General features: G+C 39.0%; 1 long non-coding RNA gene across 1 annotated transcript in view; it reads right to left on the bottom strand.

Annotated features, from left to right (window-relative positions):
- Positions 1–417: 417 nt before the first annotated feature.
- LOC125913374 (uncharacterized) overlaps positions 418–11,128 on the bottom strand; it is a 33,910-nt gene continuing 23,199 nt past the window's right edge. The window contains exon 2 of the long non-coding RNA XR_007454992.1: positions 418–649. This is a non-coding gene — a long non-coding RNA (uncharacterized LOC125913374). The remainder of the gene's footprint in view (positions 650–11,128) is intronic.

Raw genomic sequence — 11,128 nt, 5'->3', positions numbered from 1 at the left:
ATAGAATGTGCCAATACATTGTAACTGTTATTAGCACAGAGCCTTCCGATCATTTCTCTTGGCATCAATTCCTATAGAATAATCCTATTAAGGCTGAAGATATAGGTGATTAAGCTGAATCTGTAATGACACTCTGACATAACTTAGAATTACATATTTGAATAATCCTTAGGGTCAGTTTACTTAACACTTGTCTCTAGGGTACAGGAAAATGTTAGTTATTTGAGCTTTCTAAATTTAGTATTCCAAACCAACAAAAACTTAATACTTTTCCAAAAGAAATTTTGATAAGATTTTCTATTACTCACAACTGTTGACGAGTTACTTTTGCTTGTACTGAGTTGATCATTCTCACCTCTAGATGGAAAGCAATATTCAAAGCTCTTTTGGTTGAAAGTGATAGAAATGACACTCAAATTAGCTTAAGAAAAAGGGAATGTATTGGCTCCAGCAACTGGAAAGTTGAAGGGTTGGTTTAGCTTCAGATGGTGGTAAATGTTGCCAGAGCTCTGGCTCCCTCCGTGTGTTGGCATCATTCTGCAGAGAGCTTCTTCCATGAAGCCTGGGGTTAGGACCATAAGCTGCAGGCTTATGTGGTTCTTTCAGCTTGACAGCACAGAGTAAAAGGAGCTCCTCTCTCTCCTGGCAGCTATAGATCGGAGAGAAACAAATCTTAGAGAAGATTCTTATTAGTTCAGAGTAGGTGGGGCACTGCGGTCATCTGACTGGGACCACATGGCCTGGGGAGAGGAGATTCCCAAAAGAAAATCAAGATCTGATTCCTGACAAAGGAGGATGGTAAAGCAAGAGATACCCACAGCAGATAGTCTGAATTGGATTGTCTGAAAACAAGGACCTGAGCAAGGCCATCACGGCATCTATTAAAATATACACTATTTCATGGAACCACATAAAAATGTTTCAAAGGGCATTGGGATGGGACATGCTTGACTCATGACTTAGCTTCATGCTAAGCTCCACATGTGGTAAACATCTGCAAAAAAAAAAAAAAAAAAAAAAAAAAGAACTTGTTATCCTCATGTGTTCTGTATCCTAAGCAGTATAGTATGTGTGTGATTACATGAAAAAAAAGGAAATTATTTTTCCATATTGCAAAAGCAAATAATACTATTAATAAATAATAATCACATACAATTAATGAAAAAGAAACAAAGGAAATATGCCTCCATATAAAAAAAGGACATTGGGATATTAATAAATAATAGTCTAAAATTTTGCGAACTTCAAAATAAGAACAAAAGAGTTACCATTCTATAACCGATTTACATAATACCAAAAATAAAACAAAAAGAAGACATTAGCATTACTTGCATTAGCAGATGACTGTTGAGTCCATTTTTCTAAGTGAAACAGTACAATTCTTTTTGCAAGGGAAAATAAGTTACTGTGAATGCAAAGTGCAAAAAGGAAAACTCTATTTTCTTCGTTTAGCCCCATTGATGAAAATAACTTTTAAACTCCTGATTTCATTCCCCAGCATTTCAGTAAGCAAGTTCATAAAATACTGATGCCTTTCAAATTAGAAGATTCTTGCTGAGACCTCACTCTGCTCTACAAACATGATCTCATCTTTCAGCTTGGTTACATTCCAAATCCAGGAGTGAGGGCAAGTTTATGATCAGGGAGGAAAAAAGGAAAATATTTACATAAGCCCCATAATACAACTTTTCTAAAAATCAAAAAGAAATCCATGCTATATATATATAAACTCTCTGATACAATCCAAATAGGGAATAGTCAGAGAATATGGGGAAGAGGTTTGAAAAAACAGCCACCCTTTGCAATGGAAACATGAAAAAGAATGAGATGAGCCATCTGAAGACACCCTCCCAAGAGTGACACACCCAAAATTTGATGCCTTATTATCAATCTAGTGCACAGTGTCTCCCTAAATCACCAACATATTACATTAAAAATCCCATATGGAAGGTATCACATCCAAACATCAACTTACTAATTAATATGTAATAAACTGGCATCCCAGAAATGAAATATTGCAATGAGGAAGCTTTTGCAACTCGTAAGCTGAACATCAAGACTTTTCTTTTCTTTTCATTTTTTTTTTTTTTTGGTTTATCTCCAGAGCCCTTTTGAAGGTCAATGGACACTGTACACCCTATCATACATGGTAAGTTACTAGTATCACTTTATGAAAATCTAATTTTTCCTCAACTATTCTCAAAATATTTACTAAGTTAGGAATGCCTGGGTGGCTTAGTCGGTTAAACATCTGACTTTGGCTCAGGTCATGATCTCATGGCTCGTGAGTTTGAGTCCCGCATTGGACTCTGTGCTGAGAGATCAGAGACTGGAGCCTGCTTCGGATTCTATGTGTCTTTCTCTCTCTGCCCCTCCCCTGCTTGTGCTCTCTCTCAAAAATAAAAAAAAACTTAAAAAAAAACTATTTCCTAACTTCTATCCTGACAGTTTTGGTACCTTATCTGTACCATTTCAATTTACCTAAATAGGGTATAGTGTAACACCACCAGCCTTTAGTCATGATGTCTATACAACCAAATGTGAAAGGTAGACTGGACAGCTTATTCACTCAATACAATTAAGACAGATATTTATTCTACTCTGTATAATTCCATGTTAGATCTGTGTTTGAATTATGGAGTTTCTTTCCTTAACATTCTAATTTCATTGTAAACTCTTTCATTTTTGATTCAGATTTTTCAATCCATTTAGATTTGGATTAAGATTCACTCTGTTGTAGCTCCTTCTTTTCACTTACATATGTCCCTTAAAGTATGCCTTCGGGTCCGCCACTTTGTCTGGCATACAGCCACTTATGCCTAGGTGTTCAGATAGCATTCCTTAAGTGAATGACTAAAAGCCCCAAAAAGTTCCAAAAAAAGGGAAGATACTGTTCCCAACACGCATTTTTAGCCAGCATTTATGCTGCCAACCCCTATTTTGCTGAGTGAGTATGAGGAAACCATTCTGTTCTTTCACTGGCGCCTTCAGGAAATGCTCATGGCTCAAGCAGAGAACTACTGCTTTCTGTTACCCTCCAGGTAAACCCACTGCAGACCCTCACCCTATCTGCCCCAACTTACAACAGCAAGTCAGCAAGTCTCCAGCTGAAGTTTCCTTTCTTTTTTGTTTCTTTCTTTCTTTAAGGGATATTATTTTTTTAAGAGAGAGAGAGAGCACAAGCAGGAGAGGGGCAGAGGGAGAGAGAGAATCCCAAGCAGGCTCCATGCACAGTGCAGAGCCCACTTGGGGCTCGATGCTGTGACCTTGGGAAGGATCACGACCTGAGCCCAAAGCAAGAGTCAGACGCTCAACCAACAGAGCTACCGGTACCCCAAAGTTTCCTTCCTTTAGGTCTCCTTGAGTTAGATCAGTGAATCCAAGGGGAAAGAGAGGGACAGCCCACTTCGGTGTGCATCCTACTAGGGACCTGGCTACTAGGGAAGAGGTTCTCTGATCATGTGGGATGTTGTCCTAGATTAAGCAGTGTTCCCTCATTTGCCCCTCCCCCTCACCACTTCCTTTTGGTGACATTCATTGAAAAAATAGGTTAGAAGTCTGGGCTCTAGCCCAACAACAATGTCAAGTTTGAGTCCTGGCTCTGCTAATTCTGTGACCACAGGCCACTGAATCTCTCTGAAGCTCAGTTTCCTCAGCCATAATTGGGGGTTAGTAATTATTGCCGTGAAGATGAAATGACACACTCCATGTAAAGTACCCAGCACAATAAGTGCTATTACATGTCAATTATCATTAGAACTTGTTGTCAGACATGAATTTAAATGTTGATTATTATCCCTACTTTGGATTCAAAAGGCAATCTAAATGTAAAGAGATGTATGGTTTTCACTCCGCTGTAGCCTGGCACAGAGGAAAGCTGAGGAACTATGTCCAAACTTCAGTCTTGTTACTTATTGTTTATTTATCTGTTCAGAAAAGTCTTCTCTTTTGTGAATTATGTCTGATAAGACCTGCCTCTCCATATATGTCAAGTACTGGCTCATAGCAAATACTTTATAAATGTCAGTTCTCACTCTCCAATCCAGAACAGATCGCTCTGGCAAGGTTCTAAATTGAAGATAAAGTGACTAATTAGATCAAGGGATAGCAAATAAAACAGCAAAATCTGTTACCAGCTCTGCCACTAGCTAGCTGAGTAATCTTAAACTTTTTGGCTCTCCTACAGAGAAAAGCAGAATTTTCTATGGAGATGTATATAGATTTAATCATAGAGAAAGCAATCACTTGTATATAGTAAACTATGAGCTAATGTGATGAACTTTCATACTTTTTTAAAATCAAGAAAAATAATATATCATGATATATTTATTCTATAGGTGTTCTTGGACTCAATCTATAATGATCTCAAGAGCATTTTGATAGCATGTTATTTATACTTAGATTAAGATGTGGTTAAACGTTAAGCATTTCACTTCCACCTACCAACATAAAAGCTACCCAAAACCATCTCTTTAGCTCACTTCTGTGTCCTCAACATGTTGAACTGTGCCTGGTATGTGGGAAGCCCTATAATACTTGCTCAATTAGTGAACAAAAGGATGATGGAAAACGGTTCTTTATGATATGCAGTCAGGGCTCCTATCTCAGATCACCTGATGTTTACAAGTTGTTGGGCAACTTCCCATTACTAAGCATTCTTTTCAACCCTTAAATGATAGATATGTTAGGCAAGAGGGTTCACGTCTCTGTAAAATCTGGTAACACAAGCAGGATCCAGTCAAGTACTAGGGTTTTTTTGTTTGTTTTGTATAGATTATAGTGCAATTTTAACAATAACAAGAAAAAAAATGAGGATCTGAGGCTTTAACTCTACAAGGTCAAAATCACTAATTAAAAAATAAACTTTTTTATTAAAAAAAAAGAGATTACCTTATTTCAATAAAATGTTTTGACCTCTATTTTTGCTAAAGCACCTTCTTGTTTGGGCATTGCAGTAAAACTATAAGTCAATTTTGAGACTGTTAACCCCAAAATTCTATTTTGTTTGAGATAAACTCTTTTTACAGATTCATCTCAAAGAGAAGACATCTTGTTTTTCTGTTCAGGCATCTACTGATAAGCAGCCAGCTGTTTATGCTCCAAACACTTCGAACACACCCCAAACAATGAGATCTGTGAAACTGGAATGAAGCTTTGAAAAATATGAATAACAACGACAATTATGATAAAAGATTAGCTGCAGTACTCAATATTTTCTCATGCACACTTATATATTTAAAACTAATAGTACTAGTTTAAGAGTACTAATATGTTTCGTACTCTACTAAAAACACTTGTTGCTTTAAATTTCAACTGCCCACCCAAAATATCAATTGAAACCAAAAAGTAAGCACTTTCATTTATTTATATTTCTACATCTACAAATACCCAGAAAACACAGCATCCATACAGCATTATTTTTTAGAGGAAAGAAATATGCTCACAGTGGAATGTCTCTGATGTTTATATTAAATGAATGTAGATACTAATCTCTCAAAGAATCTGAAGACTTCCTTTCCGTCCTAGACAAAGTAGAGTCCTCTGATTTAATATTTAGTTTGTTCATTAATCATCTTAGCTCTGCATTAAAATAAAGCCCAATATGTTTTACAAAGCAAAACTGCTGACTCCTTGTTTACTTAAAATATGGTAGAAGCAAGCATGAACGAATCATAGAAAATACATTTTCGTCATCAAAATACAAAAGATTAAAAACATACTCTGTCTACATTAATAAAACTTTCAAAGGGATCGCAACCAATTCTGTCAGCCTCAGAAGTTCCTATTTTGGCAGTTAAAAGAGAAGAACATGAAATATTTTGTGAATTATTTTTCTTTGTGGATAATTAAACACAAGCCATGAGAAAACAAATGTACAGATGTACACCATATTTTCATCACTCTGAAGACTAGAGTCATTTATTTGGAGACTTAATATTCAAAAGAACTATGTTTGAGACATGTTACTGACTCTTCTCCTAGATTAATGTTTTTTGATAATTCTATCAAGTTTTGCCCCCGTGTTCTCCTTTTTATTTGAAGTAACTGAGTTTGTTTATCATCTTTATTCTTCTAGGGAAGCCAAACACACTGCCAAATAACCATGCATATGATTAAGGTGTGAGTGTCGGGTGAGGGTTGGCTCTGTATGCTGACAGGCATATCACAAAAGCAACACCATTTCTCCTGGGGCCTGAAAGAATGTAGAATGTGTCTTCTTCTGTTGGGTGTGGGAACTGATGTTCATAAGTGGACACTGATAAGTAACTATATGTACACTATATTCATATATGTACACTATACACACACACACACACACACACACACACACACAGACACCCTAAACGTATCTACACACAACTATCATAAGGACTAGGCAGAAACAGTATACAGCGCCATAAGGCTGAAAATAGGGGATTTGATATAGTGGGAAGAGAGAGATGTCAGGATAGCTTCCCTAATAAAGTGGGTGTATTATTAGCTTCCCTAATAAAGTGAGAATATGGGGGAAAAGAAAGTATTCCAGACTCAGGGAGCAGTGAGGAGGGTGCCCGGGGAGCTGGAGAAATGTCAGTGCAACCGCATCTCACATGCAAAGCTGATAGGGATGGAAGAGGAGATGAACTCAGAAACACAGGCAGTTGTTAGATCAAGGAAAGCTTTATGGTTTTTTCTCCAAGGACACTGAAGGGTGAGAAGTGTGCTTGCATGCTGAAATCCTCACTCTGGCAGCAGAGCTCGCAGGAGGGTCTGGGACAGTGGGGCTAGGTGTGGGGCTCTCTCGTAGTGTTTCTGCTGTAGGAGAATCACAGGGGGCCTGCTGCTAAACTGAGGACGGGAGCAGCGGAGACAAGAGAAGGTAATATCAACTGGCCAGTAAATGTAACCATCACCTTGGAGAAAGTAGAAACTTCATCCCTTAAAATGCTGCAAATTCCATGCAATAGATTTTCTCTCATCATAGAGTAAAGCCATCTGCTGTGTCACTGGGGTTTCTTCCACTTTTCTACTCATTCTGGAAAAGAGTCTGCCAGTTTAGATTCTATCAGCAGTACACCAGGGGGAGAGGGAAGGAAGTCTGACAGTGAGTTTCCAGGCTATGGCAGAGATGGGAGGAATCTGAGGGGGGCCATATATCTTTGGGGGGCCACCACTCAATCCAATACATTCTCCATTACCCCTCACAGCCAATTCATCCATAAGTCCTGGAGAATGCATCTTCAATTTTTATCTCTCAGCCATCTCTCCTCATTGCTATGAAGATGCTATGCTCCACTGCTTTATTGCCATGACCCCCACTAAAGGTACTTTGTGTCTCTTGAGAATTTCTGCAATGGCTGCCTAGCAGCACTGGTCTCTGGCTTCTTCTACTCTTGGCCCCCTCCTCCAGAGTTCATTCCCTATAGAGCAGCTTTTTAAATATATAAATCAGACCATATCACTCACATGCTTAGAAACTTCCAAAGCACTTAGAACTCCCTTTGCACTTAGTACAAAATGTGGCATTATCCAGTGCCTGCTCCCATACCCAGCCATCCACCAGCCTCTCCTGCGAACAGGCCCAGCCATGTGGGCCTCCTTCTAACTGGCCAGAGAGGCTGCCTCTGGCTGCCCTGTGTAAGGTGTTCTCGGCTACCCTCTAACATAGCACCCTATCCGTGACCCCTTAGCATTTCTCCACTTGGAGTTCATTTACCAGTTTAGTCGCCATCTCTTGGCACTGCACCCCTCAGAGGTAGGAACCAAGCCCTTCCTATTCAGCACTATATATCCAGTGATTGGCTAAATACATGGTGGACGCCCAATACGTAATTTGTTAAACAAATGATTGAGCTGATTAATTAATGGTTCGTGTTGCTTATAGAACTAAGAACAAAACTTGCCTGGCATTCCAGGTCCCTGGCCTCTAGTCACCACCTACCACTTATGCTGCTCATGGGCCACTCTCAGTGAGAAGCCCCAGCTTCTACAGATTCTGTCTTATCTTCCCACTTTGATTCATGCCATTTTCTCCTTCAGGAATGTCTACTCCCTCCTTTTGCTTACTACATCTTCGTTGTTTTTCTAGACCATTTGAAATCTCTCCTCCTCTAGGAAGCCCTCTTGACATCACCTCCACCTATGTTATTCTCTCCCACCTCTGTTTTCTTCTGGCTACTTTGTGGCACAAACTGTTCTAAGTGATTCTCACCTTTGCCTCCAACTGGACTAAAAGGTATAAGAGTAACTCTCTGTTTTATGCTTCTTTGAATCGACATTATAGGAACTGAGACAATGCAATGCCCCAGAAACCAGCTGGGACTATTTTCTAGTCTCAGTTCTGTCCACAAGTAGCCATGTGACCCGGAGCACTTTACCTCACCTCTCAGTTTATTTTCTTTATGTGTAAAATAAGGGGTTAGACCATACTATGTAAAGCCTCCTTTAGCCCTAAAATGACAAAATTTTAATAATCAATCAATTTATTTAACAAATTTGCTTCAGAAGTGGCTATAGAGATTTAGTTATTATATAAGGAACTCAGAAGAGTGCCAGGAACTGAGAAAGCCCTCACTAAATGAGTTGCTGGTTACTTCATTTTTTTTTTTTTCCAGCAAGAAAATGAAGGCTTGGCGATTTAAATAAAGTAACCCAAGGTCAACAGCAGGTAATGACAAAGCCCAGGACCTCCAACTTAAAAAAAAAAACAAGCTTTCCCATGACTCTGTGATAATAACAGTCACCTTACATACAGAGATTTTATAATTTAAGATTTTATTTATTTATTTTTAAATGTTTCTTTATTTATTTTTGAGAGAGAGAGAGTGCATTCAAGTAGGGGATGGGCAAAGAGAGGGGAAGAGAATCCCAAGCAGGCTCCATGCTGTCAGCACACAGCCTGACACGGGGCTCAATCTCAGGAACTGTGAGACCATGACCTGAGCCGAAATCAAGAGTCAGATACTTAACTGACTGAGCCAGGCGGCCCCAAAGATCTTATTATTTTTAAGTAATCTCTACACCCAACACAAGGCTCGAACTTAAAACCTTGAGATCAAGAATTGCATGCTCCGCTGACTGATCCAGCCAAGCGCCCCTACAGGGATTTTAGTTTATAAACCTTTCCATAATCATCTTATTTCACCTCCGTACCAACTCTGTGAGGCAGGTATTATTATATTATTTTTCACACAAGTGAAAGTTCAGTGAAGTTCAGGGGGGCTGAATCACTTGCTGAAGGTCTCACAACCAAGTGAGCAGGTAAACAAGGATCACACCCAAGACTTGAGCCTCCTAGCCTAAATTGTCTCTAATATGCCACACCACACTGCAGCAAGGTACAATTAATGAACATTGTCAAATCACGTTTCTGCCAATAAAAATGTAAGCTAAAAATATACCGACAGAAAACTTAGCAACTTAGAAAACTTAAGAACAATCATTGGATGAATTGAAGTGATAGCTTCTGCTATTCCACTCGAGTGGTCTTCCAGATCCATCCAGGGCTCAGTGCATGTGCGGTTCTCATTAATACTAATGTGAATCGCACACACCAGCTCTTCACAGAAAACACACCCGAAAGCACTCAGCCATTTAAGAGACAGAAACTTCCAAGAGTCAGGCACAAGAAGTCATGTGACTAGGCACCCTGCTACCCACTGACTCTGTCTGCAGACATAGTGTGTAAGCTTCATAACTCAAACTATTTTTCCCCCTGAACATACTTTGAAGTTTGGGAAGATGCAAAAAGATGCATTTCAGGATCAATCCCAAGCCAAAAGGGGAGGTTGGAAAGCATTTATGGTTTGTTTACTTTTTTTTTTTTTTAAGATTTTATTTTTAAGTAATCTCTACACCCCACACGGGGCTTGTGCTCACAACCCCGAGACAAAGAGTCACATGCTCCACCAGCTGAGCCCCTGGTTTGTTTCCTTTTTAAAAGCTAAAATGGATTTATATTTTCAGACTCTTTCACCATGGGAAATTTAGACTGACTAGCAAATTTCCAGGAAGGTCATTTCCCTCAATTTGAGTGAAACTGTGGAAAGAGGCCTGGACTACAAGGCCCAGGACATGGGTTCTAGTTCTAGCTCCAGTTTTAGCTTCTTTACTTGGATAAATCCCTTAAACTCGAGCCTCAGTTTCCCTGCTTGAAAAAGAAAACAGATTAAAAATAAACAGAGCGGCACCTGAGCCGCTCAGTCGGTTAAGCGTCTGACCGGCTCACGTCATGATCTCAGTTTGTGAGTTTGAGCTCCACATCCGGCTCTGTGCTGACAGCTCAGAGCCTGAAGCCTGCTTCGGATTCTGTGTCTCCCTCTCTCTGCCCCGCCCCTGCTCACCCTTTCCCTCTCTCTCTCTCTCAAAAATAAATATTAAAAATTAAAAATAAATAAATAAATAATAAACAGAAAAATATCTGTCGTGCCTACTTCACAGGGGCATCATGAGATATTGTTTGTGAAAGTATTTTGCCTACTATAAAGTATTCCTCAAATAATTAATTAATATTACTGCTCCCAAAAGGTGAACCTGAGGGGGAAAAAAAAAAAAAAAAAAAAAAAAAAAAAGCCTCCATTTGCAAAGTATATATGCATATCCTGCCACCTAGTGGCCACATGAAGTTATTTTTAATTTTGCTCCTGGTATTAAGATCAAATTAAAGATATAAACCTTGTTAATATTTTTAGAAACTTTGACCCAATCCACTCAACTTATCAAATCTCCCATCAACTTTTTCTGACTCTATGTTGTATCACCGATGGAGCAGAAAAAATAATCATCAGAAACATAATTACAAAACAGTAATCTATTTGAACTAAAATTTATAACCTGCCTAATACCACATTTTTTTCCATGTCAGATCTGGGTTTTTTTACCCCAGCATATAATCATTTAACATGAGAGTAGTTATCAGGTGCTGCCTTGTGCCAGGGCTATAGCAGGCAATGAAACAAAGTTCCTGCTTTTAAGCGAGCTTACATCATAGTGGCAGAGGCAATCAACGGATAAATATAAAATATGTTAGTTGATAACGAGTTGTATGAGAAGAAACAGAGTAGGGGGAATAGAGAGTGACTGGCAAGGCAGTACACGTTCCACTTCAGATACCATTATCAGGAAAAGCCTCTCAGGTTTTCTTCAGGAA

The sequence above is a fragment of the Panthera uncia genome (assembly GCF_023721935.1).
Source record: "Panthera uncia isolate 11264 chromosome C1 unlocalized genomic scaffold, Puncia_PCG_1.0 HiC_scaffold_4, whole genome shotgun sequence".
Taxonomy (NCBI): Eukaryota; Metazoa; Chordata; class Mammalia; order Carnivora; family Felidae; genus Panthera; species Panthera uncia.
This window is presented reverse-complemented; position numbering and strand designations above follow the sequence as displayed.